The sequence below is a fragment of the Panulirus ornatus genome, chromosome 2 (assembly GCF_036320965.1).
Source record: "Panulirus ornatus isolate Po-2019 chromosome 2, ASM3632096v1, whole genome shotgun sequence".
Classification (NCBI taxonomy): Eukaryota; Metazoa; Arthropoda; class Malacostraca; order Decapoda; family Palinuridae; genus Panulirus; species Panulirus ornatus.
This window is the reverse complement of record NC_092225.1, coordinates 87,388,858-87,415,837: the sequence shown is the minus strand read 5'-3', so window position 1 is coordinate 87,415,837 and position 26,980 is coordinate 87,388,858. Positions and strand designations below refer to the sequence as shown.

The following is a 26,980-nucleotide window of genomic DNA, read 5'->3' as shown; positions in this document are numbered from 1 at the left end:
CCAGTGACCTTGGGCGTCGTAGGAATAACAAAGTTGGAATGTACTGGCTTTATCGCATAAGTATTTCTTTGACGAATAAAACGATCGAGTAGAATTCGTGTTAAAAGAAAAGTCATTTCCAGTTACAGTATTTGTATGAGAGAGAAAAAAATACACATTCTTCGAGAAATGTGCATTAGCATTGCGTAGCCCGCAGCAAGCTTGTCAGCAGCGCTACCCGATCGACCTCCGCGAGATAAACAATGGCTCCACTCACGATTGCCTTTATTGTGTCTATAGTCAATTGCGAGAAGTCGATCTGTTTGTAACATGAATCACCAATGCACTCGTTCAAGTATGACCAACTAATTACAATGATCTATGAATAGTTGCGGATTATCGTATTTTCGCGAAACACGCCCCTAACTGAGAGTATCGGAATATGAATATTAATGAGGTAGGCCGAGTGCGGGAGCGCGGAGGGGGAGACGGGCCGGGTTGAGAGGCCGCGTCTTTTTATGGAATCAATAACGTACGGGAATGGCGCCGCTATGGCCGCCGCCACCGCACCCCGGGAATCACGCCGCTCCTAAACTCTTCTAAAAAGGTATTTAACTTTTTCTTATAAAATTTTCAATTTTTATTTCGATGTATGTAAAATTATTACAGTAGGGTTATTTGAAAGTAGTTATTTTCATGTTGTGTTGTTCTTGTATATTTTAAAACCAGTCGATTCCTAACTCTTATATCATTGGAACAAAACGGGAACTGCGGGTAGGAAGATCGGGGGTAAGAACTATTTATTACTTTGTTTATTAATAACTAACAACAAATAGTAAATGATGAATTTGCATATCTTTAGGAATCGGAACAAATGCAGATCATATAAGGATAGTCATTTTAAATAATAATTACGTAGGTAAGGAGGAATGGCTATGTTTTTGTTTGGTTGGGAGGGATGAGTTACGGGGTCGGCCTGGCTTCCGCTCGCAGAATGGGGACGGTGGAATTGTGAAAATTACTACCTGGGAGACGGATAACCCTAAGTAATGTTCTTGGCGTACAATACCTATGTAATCCCTTGTATATGTAGTATTCGTTGGGCTTGTTAAGTGTTTTTATTATTAGATTTTGCTTGAGACCGGTTAACAACATTAGGCCTACAGATGTGGCATCAGTCATTGAACTAGCGATTGTGATAGTTTCAATTTGCTTTCATTTCTCCTCCACGTACATTTCAAGTCCCTGCATATCGAGGAAATGGTTGCTGATAAGGATTTCGTATGACATCATTTCTGTGTGTTGCAAATGTCTAAATGCTGAACAGTACATACATTATCTTGAATGTGGGTAAATGTCAGAGTTCAAGATGTGTCTTAAGATCACTGATAACATTTAGAAAACAGATTTTGCTTACAGTTAGTTCTCAAGAATTATTCGCAGTTACGGAACAAATACATAATTGACATTGATTACCGAAGGTGTGAAATGAATCCGATTTTCACTAATGTTGTTAAACTCTTACCTGACTCACACTCCTTTGGTACAGGTATGCTTTTAGTATATTTATTGTTTTTACAAAATCTGATCTCTATTGTGAGCTTACAGTCTTCAGTTGATAGGTTGGGAAGAACATCTCTGGTTGAATATTACCCATTTTACAGCCTTGTACCGTGTACACTTTACAGGAATCTTATCCTCGGCCCACCCAACTTTGTATAAAACAATTGTCACCTTTTAAAGCCACTTGTTTACTAAATGAGAATTATGCAGATACATATTTTTCCTGAAACGTTTTTCAACTTTTGACAAGATATACTGGCATTTTCTTTTGAAATGTGAATTTTTATCTCGGGTATTTTTTATAATAAAGGTTTTTATTCAATGTTGCTGCATTTCAGTGCATATATTTAATTTGTAGGCATGACATCTGTAGATTATGATATAGACTGTTGTAATGAGATAATTGTCACCCATGGCTGGTGATGAGAGGTATGGGACTAGAGGGTATTTCTGAAAATATGAAGAAGTATTAAATAGTTTGATACTCAAATTGGTTTTTAGGCTAGGTTTATTATATTTTGGACTGGTGGGGTTTATAAGAATGTGCAAATGTGTGTGGTTGTAGGCAAGTGATGGGAGATTATTTCATTCAATTACATTTGTCTTTGTGATTTTTATAATTTGTTAGTAAAATTCTTGAAATTTCAATACTGTATAATGTTTCTAAGAAATATTTAATGTGGATGATCCAGTTATTGTATGTCACTGATGGTGTATTACTTAGCATTTTGATTATTTCTTGTGATAGAACAGAGCTAGAAACATTTATACAGATCTTTTTTAAATTTCTTTGAAAAGTTTTCAGTTACATGGAGATTTGGGATTGTTCTTGCTTTAGTGGAAGAACATTTTCTGAGGAGTCATTTAGGTTAGTATTCTATGATATATATTTAGATGTTATATTTTTGATATTGAAAATCTCAGGCATGGGTAAGGATATCACTCCAAGCAGCCATCTATGTCCATGAGTAGGGATCACATATCTTTGCTCTCCGGCATTTATATGTATTCTACTGCTTTTGGATGGTTTAGGTTTTTATCAATTATGTAACTTGTAATATTAAGTTGTGTGAAATAGCGAATGTGGATTGTTTAATGACTGATGTTATTGTTAGTACATTTGTAAAAAAATATTGTAAGAATACATAATCAGTTTTAAACATTTCTTGGCTTTATATGTGAATGTATTCCCACTTTTCTTATTGACTACAAGAGGATTGTAAGTAATATTGTCAGTCAGTCATGACAGGTAGAGATTAAGATTCTTATGATTGATTCTTTTTGCTTTGTATGTTTTTGTTTCTGACATTTCTCTTCCTCTGCTTCTGGGTACAATCTTTCCTCTCTCTTCCTCCATGTTTTCTTCTTTTTCTCTATTATTTTCCACTCCTTTTCTGCTCCAAATCTTTTTCTCCCTTGCCTTTTCATTTTTCTTCATGCCTCCTGCTTCGTTATTACTTCTGTTCATCTTTCTTTTTCTCATCCACCACTTTCTCCCCAGCTGTTTTCTCTTGTTACTCATCCTCTCCATTTTTCTTCTTCCCTTTTTTGTTTTTTCTTTAGTTTTCTGTCCATTATGTTCCTTCTCTTCTGCTTCAGTATATATTCTTTCCTCTCTATCATGTTTTCTTCCTGCTTCTCCATTTCAGCAATGCAGTGTATTTCTTCCAATTTTTATATTGCCATATGTCTTTCCAGTGGATGGGGAGAGAGAATTCTCATTGTTTTGTCCCTAGCTCTTCCATCTCGAACAGAAATGTAGTGAGTGCCAGTATTAAGATATTGGGAGATGAACATATCATAGGCTGGTAGGTGATGTGTTATCTGCAGTGACCATGTACTTTGTATGCACTTCATTGTTTTCCCTGTTTCTCATCCCATCTAGTACTTTTCATTGCTATTCTCCTTCTCTGCATTCCTCTCTTCTCTGTTTCTTTTTGGTTCCATGCTCTTTCCCCTCTACTCTTCCTTCCTGTCCCCTCTCATGTTCCACTTACCTTTCCTCATCCATCTGCTCCTTCCCTGCTTTTTTAGTTTATCCTTTTCCTCTATGTTGCTGCTCTCCTACTTTTTTTCTTTCCCATTTCATTTTCCTCTTTATTCTCATGTCCTCTATTCTGTCTTGTTCATCTTTTTTCTCATCCATTACTTTTCCCTTAGCTGTTTTCACATCTTTTTATATGTTTCCTGAGCACTGTAGACTTCTAGGGATTGCTTTATAAATATATATTTTTTTTTATGCTGAAGTATCCTTTCTCCAGGGGTTCCTGCAGCTTCAGGGATGTGCTACAGTTAGTAGTGGGGCAAAGATGTTCATTGGAGTGATAAGTCTTCAACATTGTTACAACCTTGCTGAAGTTGACTTTTACTTAATGTAACCACAAGCATGTGATGACTGGTAACACTTTGTCTGTTTTTATGATTATCCTTGTATCTGTCCATCATCCATTGGAATTAATTTTAACCCCATAATGCCTTCAGAAGGATATGTGATCAGAGCAATGACTTGTGATGCATATTTATGCTGCAGGTCTTGCACCTCAGTCTCGAGGCATGGGTGGTGGCGGTACATGATTCTTTCTCTTCAGTCAGTCATCCTGTATCAGTGTTGGTGATAACACATTTGTGTAAGTTTCCTGAAAAGAAAATTGAGTGGCTTTTAGCTGGATGTAGAGGACCATGAAGAAAAAGTTGCCCATGATAAGGCAGGAAAAGATTTTCTGGCACTTTTTCAGAGCGATGCTTCTGGTAATTTTGCAAACATATTTATGAATAAATTGTTAGTGAATGAGATTGATTTTAACAAGAAACATTTAATGTTTTAAGATAATATTTATACATAATCACTTGTTTCCTGCATCACTGCCGTAGCTCCAGGAAGCAGATGAAGAATGGCCCATTCACTCGTATACAGATGTATTCATAAACACCCACATACGCACATATACGTACATATACATATCAATATATACATACATATACATATCAATATATACATGCATATACATATACATACGCAGATATTACATGAATACACATGTACATATTCATACTTGATTGCCTTCATCCATTCCTGTCGCAACCCTGCCCTACAGGAAAACAGCATCGCCATCCCCTGCTTCAGTGAGGTAGTGCCAGCAATACAGACAAAAGGCCACATTCACTCACACTCGGTCTCTAGATGTCATGCGTAATGCACTGAAATCACAGCTCCCTATCCACATCCAGGCCCTGCAGACCTTTCCATGGTTTACCCCAGGCACTTCACATGCCCTGGTTCAGTCTTTTAACAGCATGTCGACCCCAGTATACTACATCTTTCCAATTCACTATGTTCCTTGCCCTGCATCTTCCCTTCATGTATGTACAGGCCCCAATCACTCAGAATCCTTTTCACTCCATCCTTCCACCTCCAGTTTGGTCTCCCACTTCAGCTTCTTCCTTCCGCCTGTGACGCACACATCCTCTTTGTCAATCTTTCCTCGCTCATTCTCTCCATATGTCCAAACAATTTCAGCACCCCCTCTGTGCTCTCTAAACCATACTCTTTTTATTTCCACACCTTTCTCTTACCATACATTACTTACTCGATCAAACCATCTCACACTATATAGGGTCCTCAAACATTTCGTTTCCAACACATCCACCCTCCTCTGTACAACACTTATCTGTAGCCCATGCATTGCAACTATGTAACGTTGTTGGAACTACTAATCTTTCATTTTTTTTTTTTTTTTTTATACTTTGTCGCTGTCTCCCGCGTTTGCGAGGTAGCGCAAGGAAACAGACGAAGGAAATGCCCCCCCATACACATGTATATACATACGTCCACACATGCAAATATACATACCTACACAGCTTTCCATGGTTTACCCCAGACGCTTCACATGCCTTGATTCAATCCACTGACAGCACGTCAGCCCCGGTATACCACATCGCTCCAATTCACTCTATTCCTTGCCCTCCTTTCACCCTCCTGCATGTTCAGGCCCCGATCACACAAAATCTTTTTCACTCCATCTTTCCACCTCCAATTTGGTCTCCCTCTTCTCCTCGTTCCCTCCACCTCCGACACATATATCCTCTTGGTCAATCTTTCCTCACTCATCCTCTCCATGTGCCCAAACCACTTCAAAACACCCTCTTCTGCTCTCTCAACCACGCTCTTTTTATTTCCACACATCTCTCTTACCCTTACGTTACTCACTCGATCAAACCACCTCACACCACACATTGTCCTCAAACATCTCATTTCCAGCACATCCATCCTCCTGCGCACAACTCTATCCATAGCCCACGCCTCGCAACCATACAACATTGTTGGAACCACTATTCCTTCAAACATACCCATTTTTGCTTTCCGAGATAATGTTCTCGACTTCCACACATTCTTCAAGGCCCCCAGAATTTTCGCCCCCTCCCCCACCCTATGATCCACTTCCGCTTCCATGGTTCCATCCGCTGCCAGATCCACTCCCAGATATCTAAAACACTTCACTTCCTCCAGTTTTTCTCCATTCAAACTCACCTCCCAATTGACTTGACCCTCAACCCTACTGTACCTAATAACCTTGCTCTTATTCACATTTACTCTTAACTTATTCACATTTACTCTTAACTTTCTTCTTCCACACACTTTACCAAACTCAGTCACCAGCTTCTGCAGTTTCTCACATGAATCAGCCACCAGCGCTGTGTCATCAGCGAACAACAACTGACTCACTTCCCAAGCTCTCTCATCCCCAACAGACTTCATACTTGCCCCTCTTTCCAAAACTCTTGCATTTACCTCCCTAACAACCCCATCCATAAACAAATTAAACAACCAAGGAGACATCACACACACCTGCCGCAAACCTACATTCACTGGGAACCAATCACTTTCCTCCCTTCCTACACGTACACATGCCTTACATCCTCGATAAAAACTTTTCACTGCTTATAACAACTTTCCTCCCACACCATATATTCTTAATACCTTCCACAGAGCATCTCTATCAACTCTATCATATGCCTTCTCCAGATCCATAAATGCTACATACAAATCCATTTGCTTTTCTAAGTATTTCTCACATACATTCTTCAAAGCAAACACCTGATCCACACATCCTCTACCACTTCTGAAACCACACTGCTCTTCCCCGATCTGATGCTCTGTACATGCCTTCACCCTCTCAATCAATACCCTCCCATATAATTTACCAGGAATACTCAACAAACTTATACCTCTGTAATTTGAGCACTCACTCTTATCCCCTTTGCCTTTCATACATACCCATTTTTGCTCTTTGAGATGACATTCTCTCCTTCCACACAATCTTCATTGCTACCAGAACCTTCACCCCCTCCCCCACCCTGTGACTCATTTCCACTTCCACAGTTCCATCCGCTGCTAAGTCCACTCCCAGATATCTATAACACTTCGCCTCCTCCAATTTTTCTCCATTCAAACTTGCATCCCAATTAACTTGTCTCTCAATAGGTCCCTCAACCCTACTGAACCTAATAACCTTAATTTTGTTCACATTTACTGTCAAGTTTCTAGTTTCACACACTTTTCCAAGCTCAATCACCAACCTTTGCAGTTTCTTACACGAATCAGCCATTAGAGCTGTGTATATATATATTATTATTTTTGTAATATACTTTGTCGCTGTCTCCTGTGTTAGTGAGGTAACGCAAGGAAACAGATGAAAGAATGGCCCAACCCACCCTTATACACATGTATATACATACATGCCCACACACGCACATATACATACCTATACATTTCAACATATACATACACAGACATATACATATATACACATGTACATATTCATATTTGCTGCCTTCATCCATTCCCATCACCACCTCGCCACACATGGAATAGCACTCACACACCAAGTGCAAGCACAAGGTAGTGCTAGGAAAAGACAACAAAGGCCACATTCATTCACACTTAGTCTCTAGCTGTCATGTGTAATGCACCGAAACCATAGCTCCCTTTCCACATCTAGACCCCACAAAAGTTTCCATGGTTTACCCCAGATGCTTCACGTGCCCTGGTTCAATCAGTTGACAGCACGTTGACCCTGGTATACCACTTAATTCCAGTTCACTCTATTCCTTGCACGCCTTTCACCCTCCTCTATGTTCAGGCCCCTATCGCTCAGAATTTGTTTGATCCATCCTTCCACCTCCAATTTGGTCTCCCACTTATTGTTCCCTCCACATCTGACACATATATCCTCTTTACCAGTCTTTCCTCACTCATTCTCTCCACTTGACCAAACCAATTTAAAACACCCTCTTCTAATCTGTCAACCACACTTTTTATTACCACACATCTCTCTTACCCTTTCATTACTTACTCGATCAAACCACCTCACTCCACGTATTGTCCTCAAACATCCCATTTCCAACACATCCATCCTCCTCTGCACGACCCTATTATAGCTATGGCCCATGCCTCACAATTGTATAACATTGTTGGAACCACTGTTCCTTCAAACATTCCCACTTTTGCTCCGAGGTAATGTTCTGGCCTTCTGCACATTCCTCAGTGCTCCCAGAACCTTTGCTCCCTCCCCCACCCTATGAATCACTTCCGTTTCCATGGGACCATCTGCTGCTAAATCCACTCCCAGATATCTAAAACACTTCACTTCCTCCAGGTTTTCTCCATTCAAACTTGCCTCCTAATTGACTTGTCCCTCAACCCTACTAACCTAATAACCTTGCTCTTATTCACATCTACTCTCAGCTTTCTTCTTTCACAAACTTTACCGAACTCGGTGACCAGCTGCTGCAGTTTCTCACCCAAATCAGCCATCAGCGCTGTATCATTGATGAACTACAACTGACTTACTTCCTAAGCCCTCTCATTCACAACAGACTGCATATTTGCTCCTCTTTCCAAAACTCTTGCATTCTTCTCCCTAACAACCCCATCCATAAACAAATTAAACAACCATGGAGACATCACACACCCCTGCTGCAAACCGACGTTCACTGACAACCAGTCACTTGCCTTACATCCTCAATAAAAACTTCACTACTTCTAGCAACTTACCTCCCACACCATATACTCTTAATACCTTCCACAGAGCATTTCTTTCAACTCTTATTATATACCTTCTTCAGATCCATAAATGCTACATACAAATCCATTTGATTTTTTAAGTATTTATCGCATACATTCTTCAAAGCAAACATCTGATCCACACATCCTCTACCACTTCTGAAACCATACTGCTCTTCCCCAATCTGATGCTCTGTACATACCTTCACCCTCTCAGTCAATATCCTCCCATATAATTTCCCAGGAATACTCAACAAACTTGTACCTCTGTAATTTGAACACTCACCTTTATCCCCTTTGCCTTTGTACAATGGCACTATGCATGCACACCGCCAATCCTCAGGCACCTCACTATGAACCATACATACATTGAATACCCCCACCATCCAGACAACAACACAGTCACCCCCCATTTTTTTTTGATAAATTCCACTGCAATGCCATTCAAACCCATCTCCTTGCTGGCTTTCATCTTCCGCAAAGCTTTCACTACCTCATCTCTGTTTACCAAACCATTCTCCCTGACCCTCTTACTTCACACACCACCTCAACCAAAACACCCTATATCTGCCTCTCTGTCATCAAGCACATTCAGCAAATACTCACTCCACCTTCTCACATTACCACAACTAGTTATTACCTCCCCATTAACCCCCTTCATCTAAGATTCCATTTGTTCTCTTGTCTTATGCACTTTATATACCTCCTTCCAGAGCATCTTTTTATTCTCCCTAAAATTTGATGATACTCGCTCACCCTAATTCATTTGCCCTCTTTTTCACCTCTTGCAACTTTCTTTTGAACTCCTGCCTCTTTCTTTTATACTTCTTACAGTCATTTGCACTCTTTTCCCCCCAAAATTGTCCATATGTCTTACTTCTTCATCCCATTACTTGCTACCCTTTCTAATATGGCCACCTTCCACCTTTCTCATGCCACAGGCATCTTTTGTGCAAGCCATCACTGCTTCCCTAAATACGTCCCATTCTTCCCCCCACTTCCCTTACATCATTTCCTCTCGCCTTTTTCCAGTCTGTCCTCATTATCTCCTGGTACTTCCTCACACAAGTCTCCTTTCCAAGCTCACTCACTCTAACAACTCTCTTCACCCCAGCCTTCTCCCTTCTTTTCTGAAAACCTCTATAAATCTTCACCTTTGCCTGCACAAGATAATGATCAGACATCCCTCCAGTTGCCCCTCTCAGCACATTAACATCCAAAAGTCTCTCTTTCACGTGCCTATCAATTAACACGTAATCCAATAATGCCCTCTGGCCATCTCTCCTACTTACATACGTATACTTATGTATATCTCTTTTTAAACCAGGTATTCCCAATCACCAGTCCTTTCTCAGCACACAAATCTACATACTCTTCACCATTTCTGTTTACAACACTAAACACCCCTTGTACACCAATTATTCCCTCAATTGCCACATTACTTGCCTTTGCATTCAAATCACCTATCATTATAACCCGGTCTCCTGCATCAAAGCTGCTAACACACTCACTCAGCTGCTCCTAAATCACTTGCCTCTCATGACCAAGTGTACAGGCACCAATAATCACCCATCTCTCTCCATCCACTTTCAGTTTTACCCTTATCAGTCTCGAGTTTACTTTCTTACACTCTATCACATACTCCCACAACTCCTGCTTCAGGAGTAGTGCTACTCCTTCCTTTGCTCTTGTCCTCTCACCAACCCCTGACTTTACTCCCAAAACATTTCCAAACCACTCTTCCTCTTTACCCTTGAGCTTCATTTCAATCAGAGCCAAAAGATCCAGGTGCCTTTTTTCAAACATACTACCTATCTCTCCTCTTTTCTCATCTTGGTTACATCCACACCCATTTAGACACCTCAATCTGAGCGAGCCTTCGAGGAGGATGAGCACTCCTTGCATGACTCCTTCTGTTTCCCCTTTTAGAAAGTTGAAATACAATTAGGGAAGGGTTTCTATCCCCTGCTCCCATCCCCTTTAGTTGCCCTCTACGACACGGGAATGCATGGGAAGTATTCTTTCTCCCCTATACCCAGGGATTTTCTCCCATATAGAGTGAATTGGAATGATGTGATATACATGGGTTGATGTGCTGTTAATGGATTGAACCAAGGCATGTGAAGCGTTGGGTAATTGATATAACATTGTTAGAACCACTATTCCTTCAAACATACCCATTTTTGCTTTCCGAGATAACGTTCTTGCCTTCCACACATTCTTCAACGCTCCCAGAACCTTCGCCCCTTCCCCCCACCCTGTGATTCACTTCCGTTTCCATGGTTCCATCTGCTGCCAAATCCACTCCCAGATATCTATAACACTTCACTATCTCCAGTTTTACTCCATTCAAACTTAGCTCCCAATTGACTTGTCCCTCTACCCCACTGTACATAATAACCTTGCTCTTATTTACGTTTACTCTTAGCTTTCTTCTTTCACACACTTTACCAAACTCAGTGACCAGCTTCTGCAGTTTCTTACCCAAATCAGCCACCAGCACTGTATTATCAGTGAACAACAACTGACTCACTTCCCAAGCCCTCTCATCCACAACAGACTGCATTCTTGCCCCTCTCTCCAAAACTCTTGCATTCACCTCCCTAACAACCCCATACATAAACAAATTAAACAACCATGGAAACATCACGCACCGCTGCTGCAAACCGACATTCACTGAGAACCAATCTCTTTCCTCTCTTCCTACTTGTACACATGCCATACATCCTCGATAAAAACTTTTCACTGCTTCTAACAACTTGCCTCCCACACCATATATTATTAATACCTTCTGCAGTGCATCTCTATCAACTCTTATCATATGCCTTCTCCAGATCCGTAAATGCTACATACAAATCCATTTGCTTTTCTAAGTATTTCTCGCATACATTTTTCAAAGCAATTACCTGATCCACGCATCCTCTACCACTTCTGAAACCACACTGCTCTTCCCCAATCTGATGCTCTGTACATGCTTTCACCCTCTCAATCAATACCCTCCCACATAATTTCTCAGGAATACTCATCAAACTTATACCTCTGTAATTTGAGCACTCACCTTTATCCCCTTTGCCTTTGTACAATGACACTATGCATGCATTCTGCTAATCCTCAGGCACCTCACCATGAGTCATACATATATTAAATATCCTTACCAACCAGTCACCTACACAGTCACCACATTTTTTAATAAATTCCACTGCAATACCATCCAAACCCTCCATCTAGCTGGCTTTCATCTTCCGCAAAGCTTTTACTACCTCCTCTTTGTTTACCAAATCATTTTTCCGAACACTCACTTTGCACACCACCTCGTCCAAAACACCCTATATCTGCCACTCTTATCGTCTAACACGTTAAGCAAACCTTCAAAATACTCACTCCATCATCTTCTCACACCACCACTAGTTTTCACCTCCCCATTAGCCTCCTTCACCAATGTTCCCATATATTTTTTTTCTTCATATTATTCTTTGTCGATGTCTCCCGCGTTAGCGAGGTAGCGCAAGGAAAAAGACGAAAGAATGGCCCAACCCACCCACATACATGCGTACATAATACACGCCCACACACGCACATACACTTACCTATTCATTTCAACATATACATACATACGCAGACATATACATGTATACACATGAACATGTTCATGCTTGCTGCCCTTATTCATATCCATCGCCACCCAGCCATACATGAAATAGCATCCCCCCCCCCCACGCGAGGCATCACTAGGAAAATGACAAAAGGCCACATTCATTCGCACTCAGTCTAGCTGTCATGTGCAATGCACTGAAATCACAGCTCCCTTTCCACATCTAGGCCCCACAAATCTTTCCGTGGTTTACCCCAGACGCTTCACATTCCCTGGTTCAATCCATTGACAATACGTCAATCCCGGTATACTGCATCATTCCAATTCTCTCTCCCTTGCACTCCTTTCACCCTCCTGTAAGTTCAGGCCCCGATCACTCAGAATCTTTTTCACTCCATCCTACCACCTCCAATTTGGTCTCCCACTTCTCCTTGTTCCTTCCACCTCTGACACATATATCCTCTTTGTCAATCTTTCCTCTCATTCTCTCCATGTTACAAAACCATTTCTGTACACTCTCTTCTGCTCTCTCAACCACACACTCTCTCTTTTTTATTACCAAACATCTCTCTTACCCTTTCATTACTTACTTGATCAAACCCCCTCACACCACATATTGTCCTGAAACATTTCATTTCCAACACATCCACCCTCCTCCGCACAACGCTATCTATAGCCCATGCCTTGCACCCATATAACATTGTTGGACCCACTATTCCTTCAAACATACCCATTTTTGCTCTGAGATAACACTCTCGCCTTCCACACATTCTTCATCGCTCCCAGAAACTTCGCCCCCTCCCCCACCCTGTGACTCGCTTCTTCCATGTTTCCATCCGCTGCTAAATCCACTCCCAGATATCTAAAACACTTCATGTCCTCCAATTTTTCCATTCAGACTTATCTCCTAATTAACTTGTTCCTCAACCCTATTGAATGTAATAACCTTGCTCTTATTCACAATAACTCTTGGCTTTCTTTCACACACTTTACCAGACTCAGTCACCATCTTCTGCAGTTTTCTCTCCTGAATCAGCTGCCAGCACTGTATCATCATACTCTCATATACATACATGTGCATATCAACATATGTACAAACATATGTAGATATGTATACATGTACATACATATACTTTCTTGCCTTCATCCATTCCTGTCGCTACCCTGCCCCACAGGAGACAGCATTGTTATCCCCTGCTTCATTGAGGTATCGCCTGGAAAACAGACAATATAAGGCATATTCATTCACACTTGGTTTCTAGCTTTCGTGTGTATTGCGCTGAAACCACAGCTCCCTATCCACATCCAGAAAAGTCAAGTGAGGAATGCTCATCCTCCTCAAAAGGTTAGTATGGGGTGTCTGTGTGTAGGTGCAACTTAGATGAAAAGAAAGGAGAGGTTAGCTGTATGTTTGAGGAAAGGAACGTAGATGTTCTAGATCAGAGTGAAACAAAACTCAGGGGTGACACTGTGTTATGGAAATGTTGTACGGGTAAAGTCAGCAGTTGGTGGAAAGACGAGCTAAGGAAGGTGTTACACTATTGATTAAGGGGCTGTTATGGGTGTATGTGAAACAGTGAAGGAGAGAGAGCTCCAGAATGATGTGAATGAAAATGAAAGAGGATTACAAGAGCTTGGTGATAATTATTGATGATATTTCACCTGGCCTTGAAGAGGAGGATGGTGAGGGGAAAGTGTTTTGGGAGCAGTTTTGATGGTAAAGGTCTAAAGATCAAGTATTGGTAATGGGTGATTTAAATGATTGAGTAATATGGCAATTAAGAGTTTAATTGGGGGATGTGGGCAATTCAAAGAGGTGGATAAGAATAGTGAACAGCTTTTGGAATTGTATGCTGAAAAGGGACGGGGAATACCTGATGTTAAGAGGGACATGCATACTTATATGTGGGTGACTAGAAATGGTGGCTAAAGGGCATTATAGGATTGTTATAATTGAAGGGTGTGCAAAAGAGAACAGTTGGTGGGGTGTCTTGACGATTACTTGGTGCAGGCAAGGGTGAAGCTTTGTAGGGTTTTCTTGAAAGGACATAATATGAGTGAGAAGAGGAAGGTGAAAGTGAAGAGGTATCAGGAGAGATTGCGTGTACTATTGCAAAAGTTGAGAGTAAGTGAAATGAGGGGAGTGGTTGAGGAATGGGAGATATATTTGGAAGCAATGCTGGTATGAACAGGAGTGTGTGGCATAAGGAAGGTTAAAGGGGGGCTGGTGAGAAAGGTTAATGAGTAGTGGGATGATGAAGGAAAACTGCTAGTGCCAAAGAAAAAAGGTGTATAAGCAGTACTTACAGGAAGATTACAAAAGAGAGGGAGATATACAAGAGAGAGGGAAATGTACAAGAGAGAGAGGGATGTGTGTGAGAGGGAGGGACAGGAGGCCAAAAGGAAGGTGCAGAGGTTGAAAAGAGGACAAATAAGAGTTGGGGTGAGCAGATGATTTGTAAACTTCAAGGAGAATGAGATGTTTTGGAAGGAGGTTAATTGTGTGGCAAAAACAAGAGAACTATAGGGGAACATTAGTGAGAGGGGCATATGGGGAAGTAGTTATGGGTAGTGAGGATGGAGGGAGTATTTTGGGGGATTGCTGACTATGTTTGATGATAAAGTGGCAGAAGTAGGGTGCTTTGGTTAGGGAAATGTGCAGAGTAAGTCTTGCAGAATAATTTGTTGAAAAGAGAAGAGGAAGTGAAAACTGTGTATAAGATGAAATGTGGCAAGGCTGTTGTGGATGGTATTGCACTTGAATTTCTTAAAAGGTAGTTACTGTGTTGATTGGTTATTTAGGATTTTCTTTATGTATGGATCATGGGGAGGTGCCTGAGGATTGGTGGACTGCGTGTTTAGTGCCTCTGTGTAAAGGCAAGAGGGACAAAGATGAGTGTTGAAACAGTGCCTCTGTGTAAAGGCAAGAGGGACAAAGATGAGTGTTGAAACTACAGTTATAATTTGTTGAGAATATGTGGTAAGTTGTGTCAGAGAAATGGTGATTGAGAGGTTGAAGGCATGTACAGAGCATTGGATTGGGGAGAAACAATATGGTTTCAGGAGTGGTAGAGGATGTTTGAATTAGGTGCTTGCTCTAAAGAATGTGAGAAATACATATATAAGCAGAAAGGTTTGTATGTGGCATATGTGGATCTGGAGAAATCATATGGCAGGGTTGATAGAAATGCGTATGATAGGTTTGATAGGTGTGGTTGTAAAGATACTAGAGGCAGTGATAAGTTTTTATTAACTATGTAAGGCATTTGTACTAGTAGGATGGAGAATTAGTGGTTCCAGGTGAAGGTTGGTCTGTGGAAGGGATGTGTGATGTCACCTTTGTTTCATTTATTTACATATGGGGTGGTTAGAAAGGTAAATGCAAGGGTCTTAGAGAGTGGTGAGTATGTAGTTTGTAGCAGTGGTGGTGGTGATGCCTGAAAAGTTACTCATTTGTAGTTATGGCACAGGACTGGTGGAAGATATGTGTGAGAAACTGCACAAGTTTATGACTGGGTTTTGGAGTATGTGCAAAAGGAGGAAGTTGAATAAATGTGAACAAAAGCAAGGTTATTAGTATTTATCAGGGCAGAGGGACAGGGTAGTTGGGGTGTGAGTTTGAATGGAGAAAAACTGGAGGAAATAGTGGTTTAGATACCGGGGAGTGAAGGTAGCACTGAATGGAGCATTGGAAGCGGAAGTGGCTTATAAGCCGTGTTATGGGCATAAGGTCAGGAAATGCAGAGGAATTGTGGAAAGAGAAATCATTGTCAGGAAGGTTGAAAATGGGTATGTTTGAAATTACAGTAGTCCCAGCAATATTATATAGATGCAAAGCATAGACTATAGAGGAGGATGGATATGTTGGAAATGTACTGTTTGAGGATACTATGTGGTGTGAGGTGATTTGATCGAGTAATTAATGAAAGGGTAAGAGAGAGGTGTAGTAATAAAAAGTGTGGTTGAGAGAGCTGGTGAAGGTTTGCTGAAATGCTTTGGACATGTGGAGAGAATGAGTGAGGAAAGGTTGACAAAGAGGATATGTCAAAAGTGGAGAGAACAAGGAAAATAGGGAGAGGGAATTATAGATAGAAGGATGGAGTGGAAAATATTTTGACGATTAAGGTCTGAACATGTAGGAGGGTGAAAGGTTTGTACAGGATAGACCGAAATGAAATGAGATGGTATATAGTGGTTGAAGTATTGTTAATGGACTGAACCAGAGCATGTGAAGCATCCTGGTTAAACCTTAGAAAGGTCTGTGGGGCCTTTTTGTGGATGGGGAGCTGTGACTTCGGTTCAGTACACGACAGCTAGAGAATGGATGTGAGCAAATGCAGCCTTTCTTCTGTTCTTGGCACTACCTCACTAAAGCAGGAAATGGCAATTGAGTATGAAAGAGTGTATATTAAGAGTTTGAGGCAATGCTCACATTGTCAGCCACAGTAAATGGCAGTTTTGTGCCACGTTTCTTTTGGAAGAATCTTAACATTAAAATGATGGCAGCATTATCAAGGCCTAGTATAAATTGTATAGTGACATAACTGAAATGTTAATCGAAACATTGTTAATGTGGGTCTTCCTGTGTTTTATTTTCTGTTCTCTTCACACAGAGCTCGATTCTTATCTGATTTCTTCCGATATCACAAATATCCTTGAAAAGATATAATGGTATAATGCAATTGCAATTTTTAGAATGTGCATGGTCCATTTACTTTTTATTGGGACTTAAGTTTGGAATAACGTGAGCATCATTGGGCCGGCAGTGCAGGGGTTTGGCATAGCTAGCACCGTGTGCATAGCATATCATAGATACAGTCTATAGCCACAGTATTTTTTCATGTATAATGTATATTTTTACTTGTTTTGCCCCATGCATTGTGCCACCAAAGTGTCTTTAAGTTCTCATGGTGGTGCATAGAAGCACAAGGCCACCACCTTTGAGGTGTAGCTGAATGTGTTAGATCTGCAAGCTGAAGGGACATTTGGTATTGAGTATGAATCTACTTTTCGGACTATTCATTTAAGTCCAGAGAATATTTAGGAAAGTGCTAAGAGTGGAACATAAATCGCCAAATTCCTGAAGAGGTTCTTGTCGGCATGGTTGTGATACAAGCAAAGGCCCAGAGTATTATATAATGGTGGCAGCATAGACATTTAAAGCATGTCCTGGTTGATGAATTTTAGGAAATGCTACAATTGTCACATAAAGATGACTAATGAGGCTGCTTCTGCCAGTGTCATTAATGTTGAAAATTTTCTGGAAACCATCAGGCCTTTATTAAGGAAGGCAATTGCTTTCCTAAGCAGGTTTTTAATGTGGACAAGGCCACATTATTTTGGAAGTTTGTCTTTGAGTGTACATTTCCCATGAGTTTATATTGTTTACAGAAGAAGAATTATTGTAAAGTTTGCAAATTATAGTGTTTTATATTAAGTGGGATAAGTATACTGTAGTTTTTTACTGGTAAAATATTTGTTTTTCTTGATGATAAAACCCCATAATTTCCATTACTTTGATTTACACGACCACTTTCAAGAGTGTAACTGTTTCGTAAATGGAGAGGTCCCCTTACTTCACAGCTATTTTATGAAGTCATCGGCCTTAATTTCCCCTATACTATGGCCATACCTGGTTTAAAAAGAGAGATATACATAAGTATACGTATGTAAGTAGGAGAGATGGCCAGAGAGCGTTATTGGATTGTGTTAATTGATAGGTGTGCGAAAGAGAGACTTTTGGACGTTAATGTGCTGAGAGGTGCAACTGGAGGGATGTCTGATCATTATCTTGTGGAGGCTAAGGTGAAGATTTGTAGAGGTTTTCAGAAAAGAAGGGAGAATGTTGGTGTGAAGAGAGTGGTGAGAGTGAGCTAGCTTGGGAAGGAGACTTGTGTGAGGAAGTCCCAGGAGAGACTGAGTACAGAATGGAAAAAGGTGAGAACAAAGGATGTAAGGGGAGTGGGGGAGGAATGGGATGTATTTAGGGAAGCAGTGATGGTTTGTGCAAAAGATGATTGTGGCATGAGAAGCACGGGAGGTGGGCAGATTAGAAAGGGTAGTGAGTGATGGGATGAAGTAAGATTATTAGTGAAAGAGAAGACGGACATTTGGATGATTTTTGCAGGGAAATAGTGCGAATGACTTGGAGATGTATAAAAGAAAGAGGCAGGAGGTCAAGAGAAAGGTGCAAGAGGCAAAAAAGAGGGCAAATGAGAGTTGAGGTGAGAGAGTATCATTAAATTTTAGGGAGAATAAAAAGATGTTTTGGAAGGAGGTAAATGAAATGCATAAGACAAGAGAGCAAATGGGAACATCAGTGAAGGGGGCTAATGGGGAGGTAATAACAAGTAGTGGTGATGTGAGGAGGAGATGGAGTGAGTATTTTTAAGATTTGTTAAATGTGTTGTATGATAGAGTGGCAGATATAGGGTGTTTTGGTCGAGGTGGTGTCTGAAGTTTGAAGGCGAGGGAGAATGATTTAGTAAACGGAGAAGAGGTAGTAAAAGCTTTGCGGAATATGAAAGCCGGCAAGGCAGCGGGTTTGGATGGTATTGCAGTGGAATTTATTAAAAAAGGTGGTGATTGTATTGTTGACTGGTTGGTAAGGTTATTTAATGTATGTATGACTCATGGTGAGGTGCCTGAGGATTGGCGGAATGCTTGCATAGTGCCATTTTACAAAGGCAAAGAGGATAAGAGTGAGTGCTCAAATTACAGAGGTATACGTTTGTTGAGTATTCCTGTGAAATTATAAGGGAGGGTATTGATTGAGAAGTGGAAGGCATATACAGAGCATCAGATTGGAGAAGAGCAGTGTGGTTTCAGAAGTGGTAGAGGATTTGTAGATCAGGTGTTTGTTTTGAAGAATGTATGTGAGAAATACTTAGAAAAGCAGATGGATTTGTAAGTAGCATTTAGGGATCTGGAGAAGGCATATGACAGAGTTGATAGAGATGCTCTGTGGAAGGTATTAAGAATATATGGTGTGGGAGGTAAGTTTTTAGAAGCAGTGAAAAGTTTTTATCGAGGATGTAAGGCATGTGTACGTGTAGGAAGAGAGGAAAGTGATTGGTTCTCAGTGAATGTAGGTTTGCAGCAGGGGTGTGTGATGTCTCCATGGTTGTTTAATTTGTTTATGAATGGGGTTGTTAGGGAGGTGAATGCAAGAGTTTTGGAAAGGAGGAAGTATGCAGTCTGTTGTGGATGAGAGAGCTTGGGAAGTGAGTCAGTTGTTGTTTGCTGATGATACAGCGCTGGTGGCTGATTCGGGTGAGAAACTGCAGAAGGGGGATGACTGAGTTTGGTAAAGTGTGTGGAAGAAGAAAGCTAAGAGTAAATGTGAATGAGAGCAAGGTTATTAGGTAGAGTAGGGTTGAGGGACAATTCAACTGGGAGGTAAGTTTGAATCGAGAAAAATTGGAAGAAGTGAAGTGTTTTAGATACCTGGGAGTGGATTTGGCAGCGGATGGAATCATGGAAGCGGAAGTGAATCATAGGGTGGGGGAGGGGGTGAAAATTCTGGGAGTGATGAAAAATATGTGGAAGTCAAGAAAGTTATCTTGGAAAGCAAAAATGGGTGTGTTTGAAGGAATAGTGGTTCCAACAATGTTATATGGTTGGGAGGCATGGGCTATAGATAGAGTTGTGCGGAGGAGGGTGGATGTGCAGGAAATGAGATGTTTGAGGACAACATGTGGTGTGGGGTGGTTTGATCGAATAAGTAATAAAAGGGTAAGAGAGGTGTGTGGTAATAAAAAGAGTGTGGTTGAGAGAGCAGAAGAGGGTGTTTTGAAATTGTTTGGTCACATGGAGAGAATGAGTGAGGAAAGATTGACCAAGAGGATATATGTGTCAGAGGTGGAGGGAACGAGAAGTGGGAGACCAGAATGGAGGTGGATAGATGGAGTGAAGAAGATTTTGAGTGATCGGGGCCTGAACATGCAGGAGGGTGAAAGCGTGCAAGGAATAGAGTTAATTTGAACGATGTGGTATACCAGGGTCATTGTGCTGTCAATGGATTGAACTAGGGCATGTGAAGTGTCTGGGGTAAACCATGGAAAGTTGTGTGGGGCCTGGATGTGGAAAGGTAGCTGTGGTTTTGGTGCATTATACATGACAGCTAGAGACCGAGTGTGAACGAATGAGGCCTTTGTTGTCTTTTCTTAGTGCTACCTTGCACACATGCGGGGGAGGGGGTTGTTATTTCATGTGTGGCGAGGTGGCTACGGGAATGAATAAGGGCAGACAGTATGAAATGTGTACATGTGTATATATGTTTATGTCTGTGTGTATATATATGTATACGTTGAGATGTATAGGTATGTATATGTACATGTGTTGACGTGTATGTATATACATGTGTATGTGGGTGGGTTAGGCCATCCATTTGTCTGTTTCCTTGCGCTACCTCGCCAATGTGGGATACAGGGACAAAGTATAATAAATATAAATCTACTATGGCCATCAGCAGAGCTAACATTAGAGTCTCCCAGGCTAATTTTGTAACTACCAGGCAAGTGTTTGGGGTATGTGTAGCAGATATCTCCATCATTGCTTGTGGTAGTTAAACTGAAATTGCTGTATGAGCCTCGCATACCTTGCCTCATTATTGAAGTGCTTCCACATTTAGCATGTTTTTTAACTTTGAGAGTTTTTTTTTTTTCTTTTTTGCCGCTGTCTCCCGCGTTTGCGAGATAGCGCAAGGAAACAGACAAAAGAAATGGCCCAACCCACCCCCATACACATGTATATACATACGTCCACACACGCAAATATACATACCTACACAGCTTTCCATGGTTTACCCCAGACGCTTCACATGCCCTGATTCAATCCGCTGACAGCACGTCAACCCCGGTATACCACATCGATCCAATTCACTCTATTCCTTGCCCTCGCTTTCACCCTCCTGCATGTTCAGGCCCCGATCACACAAAATCTTTTTCACTCCATCTTTCCACCTCCAATTTGGTCTCCCACTTCTCCTCGTTCCCTCCACCTCCGACACATATCCTCTTGGTCAATCTTTCCTCACTCATTCTCTCCATGTGCCCAAACCATTTCAAAACGCCCTCTTCTGCTCTCTCAACCACGCTCTTTTTATTTCCACACATCTCTCTTACCCTTACGTTACTTACTCGATCAAACCACCTCACACCACACATTGTCCTCAAACATCTCATTTCCAGCACATCCATCCTCCTGCGCACAACTCTATCCATAGGCCACGCCTCGCAACCATACAACATTGTTGGAACCACTATTCCTTCAAACATACCCATTTTTGCTTTCCGAGATAATGTTCTCGACTTCCACACATTCTTCAAGGCTCCCAGGATTTTCGCCCCCTCCCCAACCCTATGATCCACTTCCACTTCCATGGTTCCATCCGTTGCCAGATCCACTCCCAGATATCTAAAACACTTTACTTCCTCCAGTTTTTCTCCATTCAAACTTACCTCCCAATTGACTTGACCCTCAACCCTGCTGTACCTAATTACCTTGCTCTTATTCACATTTACTCTTAACATTCTTCTTTCACACACTTTACCAAACTCAGTCACCAGCTTCTGCAGTTTCTCACATGAATCAGCCACCAGCGCTGTATCATCAGCGAACAACAACTGACTCGCTTCCCAAGCTCTCTCATCCCCAACAGACTTCATACTTGCCCCTCTTTCCAAAACTCTTGCATTCACCTCCCTAACAACCCCATCCATAAACAAATTAAACAACCATGGAGACATCACACACTCCTGCCGCAAACCTACATTCACTGAGAACCAATCACTTTCCTCTCTTCCTACACATACACATGCCTTACATCCTTGATAAAAACTTTTCACTGCTTCTAACAACTTTCCTCCCACACCATATATTCTTAATACCTTCCACAGAGCATCTCTATCAACTCTATCATATGCCTTCTCCAGATCCATAAATGCTACATACAAATCCATCTGCTTTTCTAAGTATTTCTCACATACATTCTTCAAAGCAAACACCTGATCCACACATCCTCTACCACTTTTGAAACCACACTGCTCTTCCCCAATCTGATGCTCTGTACATTCCTTCACCCTCTCAATCAATACCCTCCCATATAATTTCCCAGGAATACTCAACAAACTTATACCTCTGAAATTTGAGCACTCACTCTTATCCCCTTTGCCTTTGTACAATGGCACTATGCACGCATTCCGCCAATCCTCAGGCACCTCACCATGAGTCATGCATACATTAAATAACCTTACCAACCAGTCAATAATACAGTCACCCCCTTTTTTAATAAATTCCACTGCAATACCATCCAAACCTGCTGCCTTGCCGGCTTTCATCTTCTGCAAAGCTTTTACTACCTCTTCTCTGTTTACCAAATCATTGTCCCTAACCCTCTCACTTTGCACACCACCTCGACCAAAACACCCTATATCTGCCACTCTATCATCAAACACATTCAACACACCTTCAAAATACTCACTCCATCTCCTTCTCACATCACCACTACTTGTTATCACCTCCCCATTTGCGCCCTTCACTGAAGTTCCTATTTGCTCCCTTGTCTTACGCACTTTATTTACCTCCTTCCAGAACATCTTTTTATTCTCCCTAAAATTTAATGATACTCTCTCACCCCAACTCTCATTTGCCCTCTTTTTCACCTCTTGCACCTTTCTCTTGACCTCCTGTTTCTTTCTTTTATACATCTCCCACTCAATTGCATTTTTTCCCTGCAAAAATTGTCCAAATGCCTCTCTCTTCTCTTTCACTAGTAATCTTCCTTCTTCATCCCACCACTCACTACCCTTTCTAATCAACCCACCTCCCACTCTTCTCATGCCACAAGCATCTTTTGCGCAATCCATCACTGATTCCCTGAATACATCCCATTCCTCCCCCACTCCCTTTACTTCCATTGTTCTCACCTTTTTCCATTCTGTACTCAGTCTCTCCTGGTACTTCCTCACACAAGTCTCCTTCCCAAGCTCACTTACTCTCACCACCCTCTTCACCCCAACATTCACTCTTCTTTTCTGAAAACCCATACAAATCTTCACCTTAGCCTCCACAAGATAATGATCAGACATCCCTCCAGTAGATGTAGATCTTAATACAAATCAGAAACTATTAATTTTAAAGTCTGGGGATAGGGGAGAAAGGATGCTTCTCACGCATTCCCTGCGTGTCATAGAAGGTGACTAAAGGGGATGGAAGCGGGGGGTTAGAAAGCCCTCCCCTACTTGTATTTTAACTTTCTAAAAGGAGAAACAGAAGGAGGAGTCACATGGGGAGTGCTCATCCTTCTCGAAGGCTCAGATTGGGGTGTCTAAATGTGTGTTGATGTAACCAAGGTGAGAAAAAAGGAGAGATGGGTAGTATATTTAAGGAAAGGAACCTGGATGTTTTGGCTCTGAGTGAAACGAAGCTCAAGGGTGAAGGGGAAGAGTGGTTTGGGAATGTTTTCGCAGTAAAGTCAGGGGTTGGTGAAAGGACAAGTGAAGGAAGGAGTAGCACTACTGAAACAAGAGTGGTGGGAGTATGTGATAGAGTGTAAGAAAGTGATCTCTAGATTGGGTAAAACTGAAAGTGGTGCCTATGCACCTGGGCATGAGAAGAAAGATCATGAGAGGCAAGTGTTTTGGGAGCAGCTGAGTGAGTGTGTTAGCAGTTTTGATGCACAAGACCGGGTTATAGTGATGGGTGATTTGAATGCAAAGGTGAGTAATGTAGCAGTTGAGGGAATAATTGTTGTACATGGGGCGTTCAGTGTTGTAAATGGAAATGGTGAAGAGCTTGTAGATTTGTGTGATGAAAAAGGGCTGATGATTGGGAATACTTGGTTTAAAAAGAGAGATATATGTAAGTATACATATGTAAGTAGGAGAGATGACCAGAGAGCTTTATTGGATTATGTGTTAATTGATAGGGGCGTGAAAGAGAGACTTTTGGATGTTAATGTGCTGGGAGGTGCAACTAGAGGGATGGCTGATCATTATCTTGTGGAGGCGAAGGCCAAGATTTGTAGAGGTTTTCAGAAAAGAAGAGATAATGTTGAGGTGAAGAGAGTGGTGAGAGTAAGTGAGCTTGGGAAGGAGACTTGTGTAAGGAAGTACCAGAAGAGACTGAGTGCAGAATGGAAAAAGGTGAGAACAAAGGACATAAGGGGATTGGGGGAGGAATGGGATGTATTTAGGGAAGCAGTTATGGCTTATGCAAAAGATGCTTCTAGCATGAGAAACATGGGAGGTGGGCAGATTGGAAAGGGTAGTGAGTGGTGGTATGAAGAAGTAAGATTATTAGTGAAAGAGAAGAGAGGTGTTTGGACGATTTTTGCAGGGAAATAGTGCGAATGACTTGGAGATGTATAAAAGAAAGAGGCAGGAGGTCAAGAGAAAGGTGCATGAGGTAAAAAAGAGGGCAAATGAGAGTTGGGGTGAGAGAGTATCATTAAATTTCAGGGAGAATAAAAAGATGTTTTGGAAGGAGGTAAATGAAATGCATAAGACAAGAGAACAAATGGGAACATCAGTGAAGGGGCTAATGGGGAGGTGATAACAAGTAGTGGTGATGTGAGATAGAGATGGAGTGAGTATTTTTAAGATTTGTTAAATGTGTTATATGATAGAGTGGCAGATATAGGGTGTTTTGGTCAAGGTGGTGTGCGAAGTGAGAGGGTGAGGGAGAATGATTTAGTAAACGGAGAAGAGGTAGTGAAAGCTTTGCGGAATATGAAAGCCGGCAAGGCAGCGGGTTTGGATGGTATTGCAGTGGAATTTATAAAAAAAAAAGGGGGTGACTGTATTGTTGACTGGTTGGTAAGGTTATTTGATGTATGTATGACTCATGGTGAGGTGCTTGAGGATTGGCGGAATGCATGCATAGTGCCATTTTACAAAGGCAAAGGGGATAAAGGTCAGTGTTCAAATTACAGAGGTATAAGTTAGTTGAGTATTCCTGGGATATTATATGGGAAGATGTTGATTTAGAGGGTGAAAGCATATACAGAACATCAAACTGGGGAAGAGCAGTGTGGTTCCAGAAGTGGTAGATGATGTTTGGATCAGATGTTTGCTCTGAAGAATGTATGTGAGAAATACTTAGAAAAACAAATGGATTTGTATGTAGCATGTAGGGATCTGGAGAAGGCATATGATAGCATTGATAGAGATGCTCTGTGGAAGGTATTGAGAGTATATGTAGGAGGCAAGTTGCTGGAAGCAGCAAAAAGTTTTTATCGATGATGTAAGGCATGTGTACGAGTAGGGAGAGAGGAAAGTGATTGGTTCTCGGTGAATGATTGTTTGCGGCAGGGGTTTGTGATGTCTCCATGGTTGTTTAATTGTTTATGTATGGGGTTGTTAGGGAGGTGAATGCAAGAGTTTTGGAAAGAGGGGCAAGTATGCAGTCTGTTGTGGATGAGAGGGCTTGGGAAGTGAGTCACTTGTTGTTTGCTGATGATACAGTGCTGGTAGCTGATTCGGGTGAGAAACTGCAGAAGGTGGTGACTGAGTTTGCTAAAGTGTGTGAAAGAAGAAAGCTAAGAGTAAATGCGAATAAGAGCAAGGTTATTAGGTACAGTAGGGTTGAAGGACAAGTCAATTGGGAGGTAAGTTTGAATGGAGAAAAACTGGAGGAAGTGAAGTGTTTTAGATATCTGGGAGTGGATTTGGCAGCAAATGGAACCATGGAAGTGGAAGTGAGTCACAGGGTGGGGAGGGGCGAAAGTTCTGGGAGCGTTGAAAAATGTGTGGAAGGCGAAAACATTATCTTGGAAAGCAAAAATGGGATGTTTTATGGTTACAAAGCATGGGCTATAGATAGGGCTGTGTAGAGAAGGGTGGATGTGTTGGAAATGAGATGTTTGAGGACAATACGTGGTGTGAGGTGGTTTGATCGAGTAAGTAATGAAAGGGTGAGAGAGATGTGTGTTAATGAAAAGAGTGTTGTTGATAGAGCAGAAGAGGGTGCATTGAAATGGTTTAGTCACATGGAGAGAATGAGTGAGGAAAAATTGACAAAGAGGATGCATGTGTCAGAGGTGGAGGGAATAAGGAGAAGTGGGAGACCATATTGGAGGTGGAAGGATGGAGTGAAAAAGATTTTGGGCGAATGGGGCCTGAACATGCAGGATGGTGAAAGGCATGCAAAGAATAGAATGAATTGGAATGCTGTGGTATACCGGGGTCGATGTGCTGTCAGTGGATTGAACCAGGGCATGTGAAGCATCTAGGGTAAACCATGGAAAGTTTTGTGGGGCCAGGATGTGGAAAGGGACCCTTGGTTTCGGTGCGTTATACATTACAGAAGAGACTGAGTGTGAACGAATGTGGCCTTTGTTGTCTTTTCCTAGCGCTACCTTGTGCGCATGTGGGGGGGAGAGGGTTGTCATTTTGTGTGTGGCGGGGTGACGATGGTAATGAATGAAGGCATCAGGTATGAATTATGTACATGTGTATGTATGTATATGTCTGTGTATATATATATATATATATATATATATATATATATATATATATATATATATATATATATATATTATTTTTGTATTATACTTTGTCGCTGTCTCCCGCATTTGCGAGGTAGCGCAAGGAAACAGACGAAAGAAATGGCCCAACCCCCCCCCCATACACATGTATATACATACGTCCACACACGCAAATATACATACCTACACAGCTTTCCATGGTTTACCCCAGACGCTTCACATGCCTTGATTCAATCCACTGACAGCACGTCAACCCCGGTATACCACATCGCTCCAGTTCACTCTATTCCTTGCC

The 26,980-nt window shown here is 41.4% G+C and overlaps 1 protein-coding gene across 8 annotated transcripts in view; it reads left to right on the top strand.

Annotated features, from left to right (window-relative positions):
• The first annotated feature begins 435 nt into the window (after window positions 1-435).
• LOC139757955 (uncharacterized) overlaps window positions 436-26,980 on the top strand; it is a 751,714-nt gene continuing 725,169 nt past the window's right edge. For 6 of the 8 annotated variants that reach the window (XM_071678938.1, XM_071678930.1, XM_071678921.1 and 3 more), the window contains exon 1: window positions 720-768. The gene's annotated coding sequence lies outside the window, so the exon portion shown is untranslated. Of the gene's footprint in view, window positions 587-719; window positions 769-920; window positions 1,026-26,980 lie in introns of those variants that run through there. The other 2 variants (XM_071678899.1, XM_071678947.1) reach the window with 2 other exon arrangements.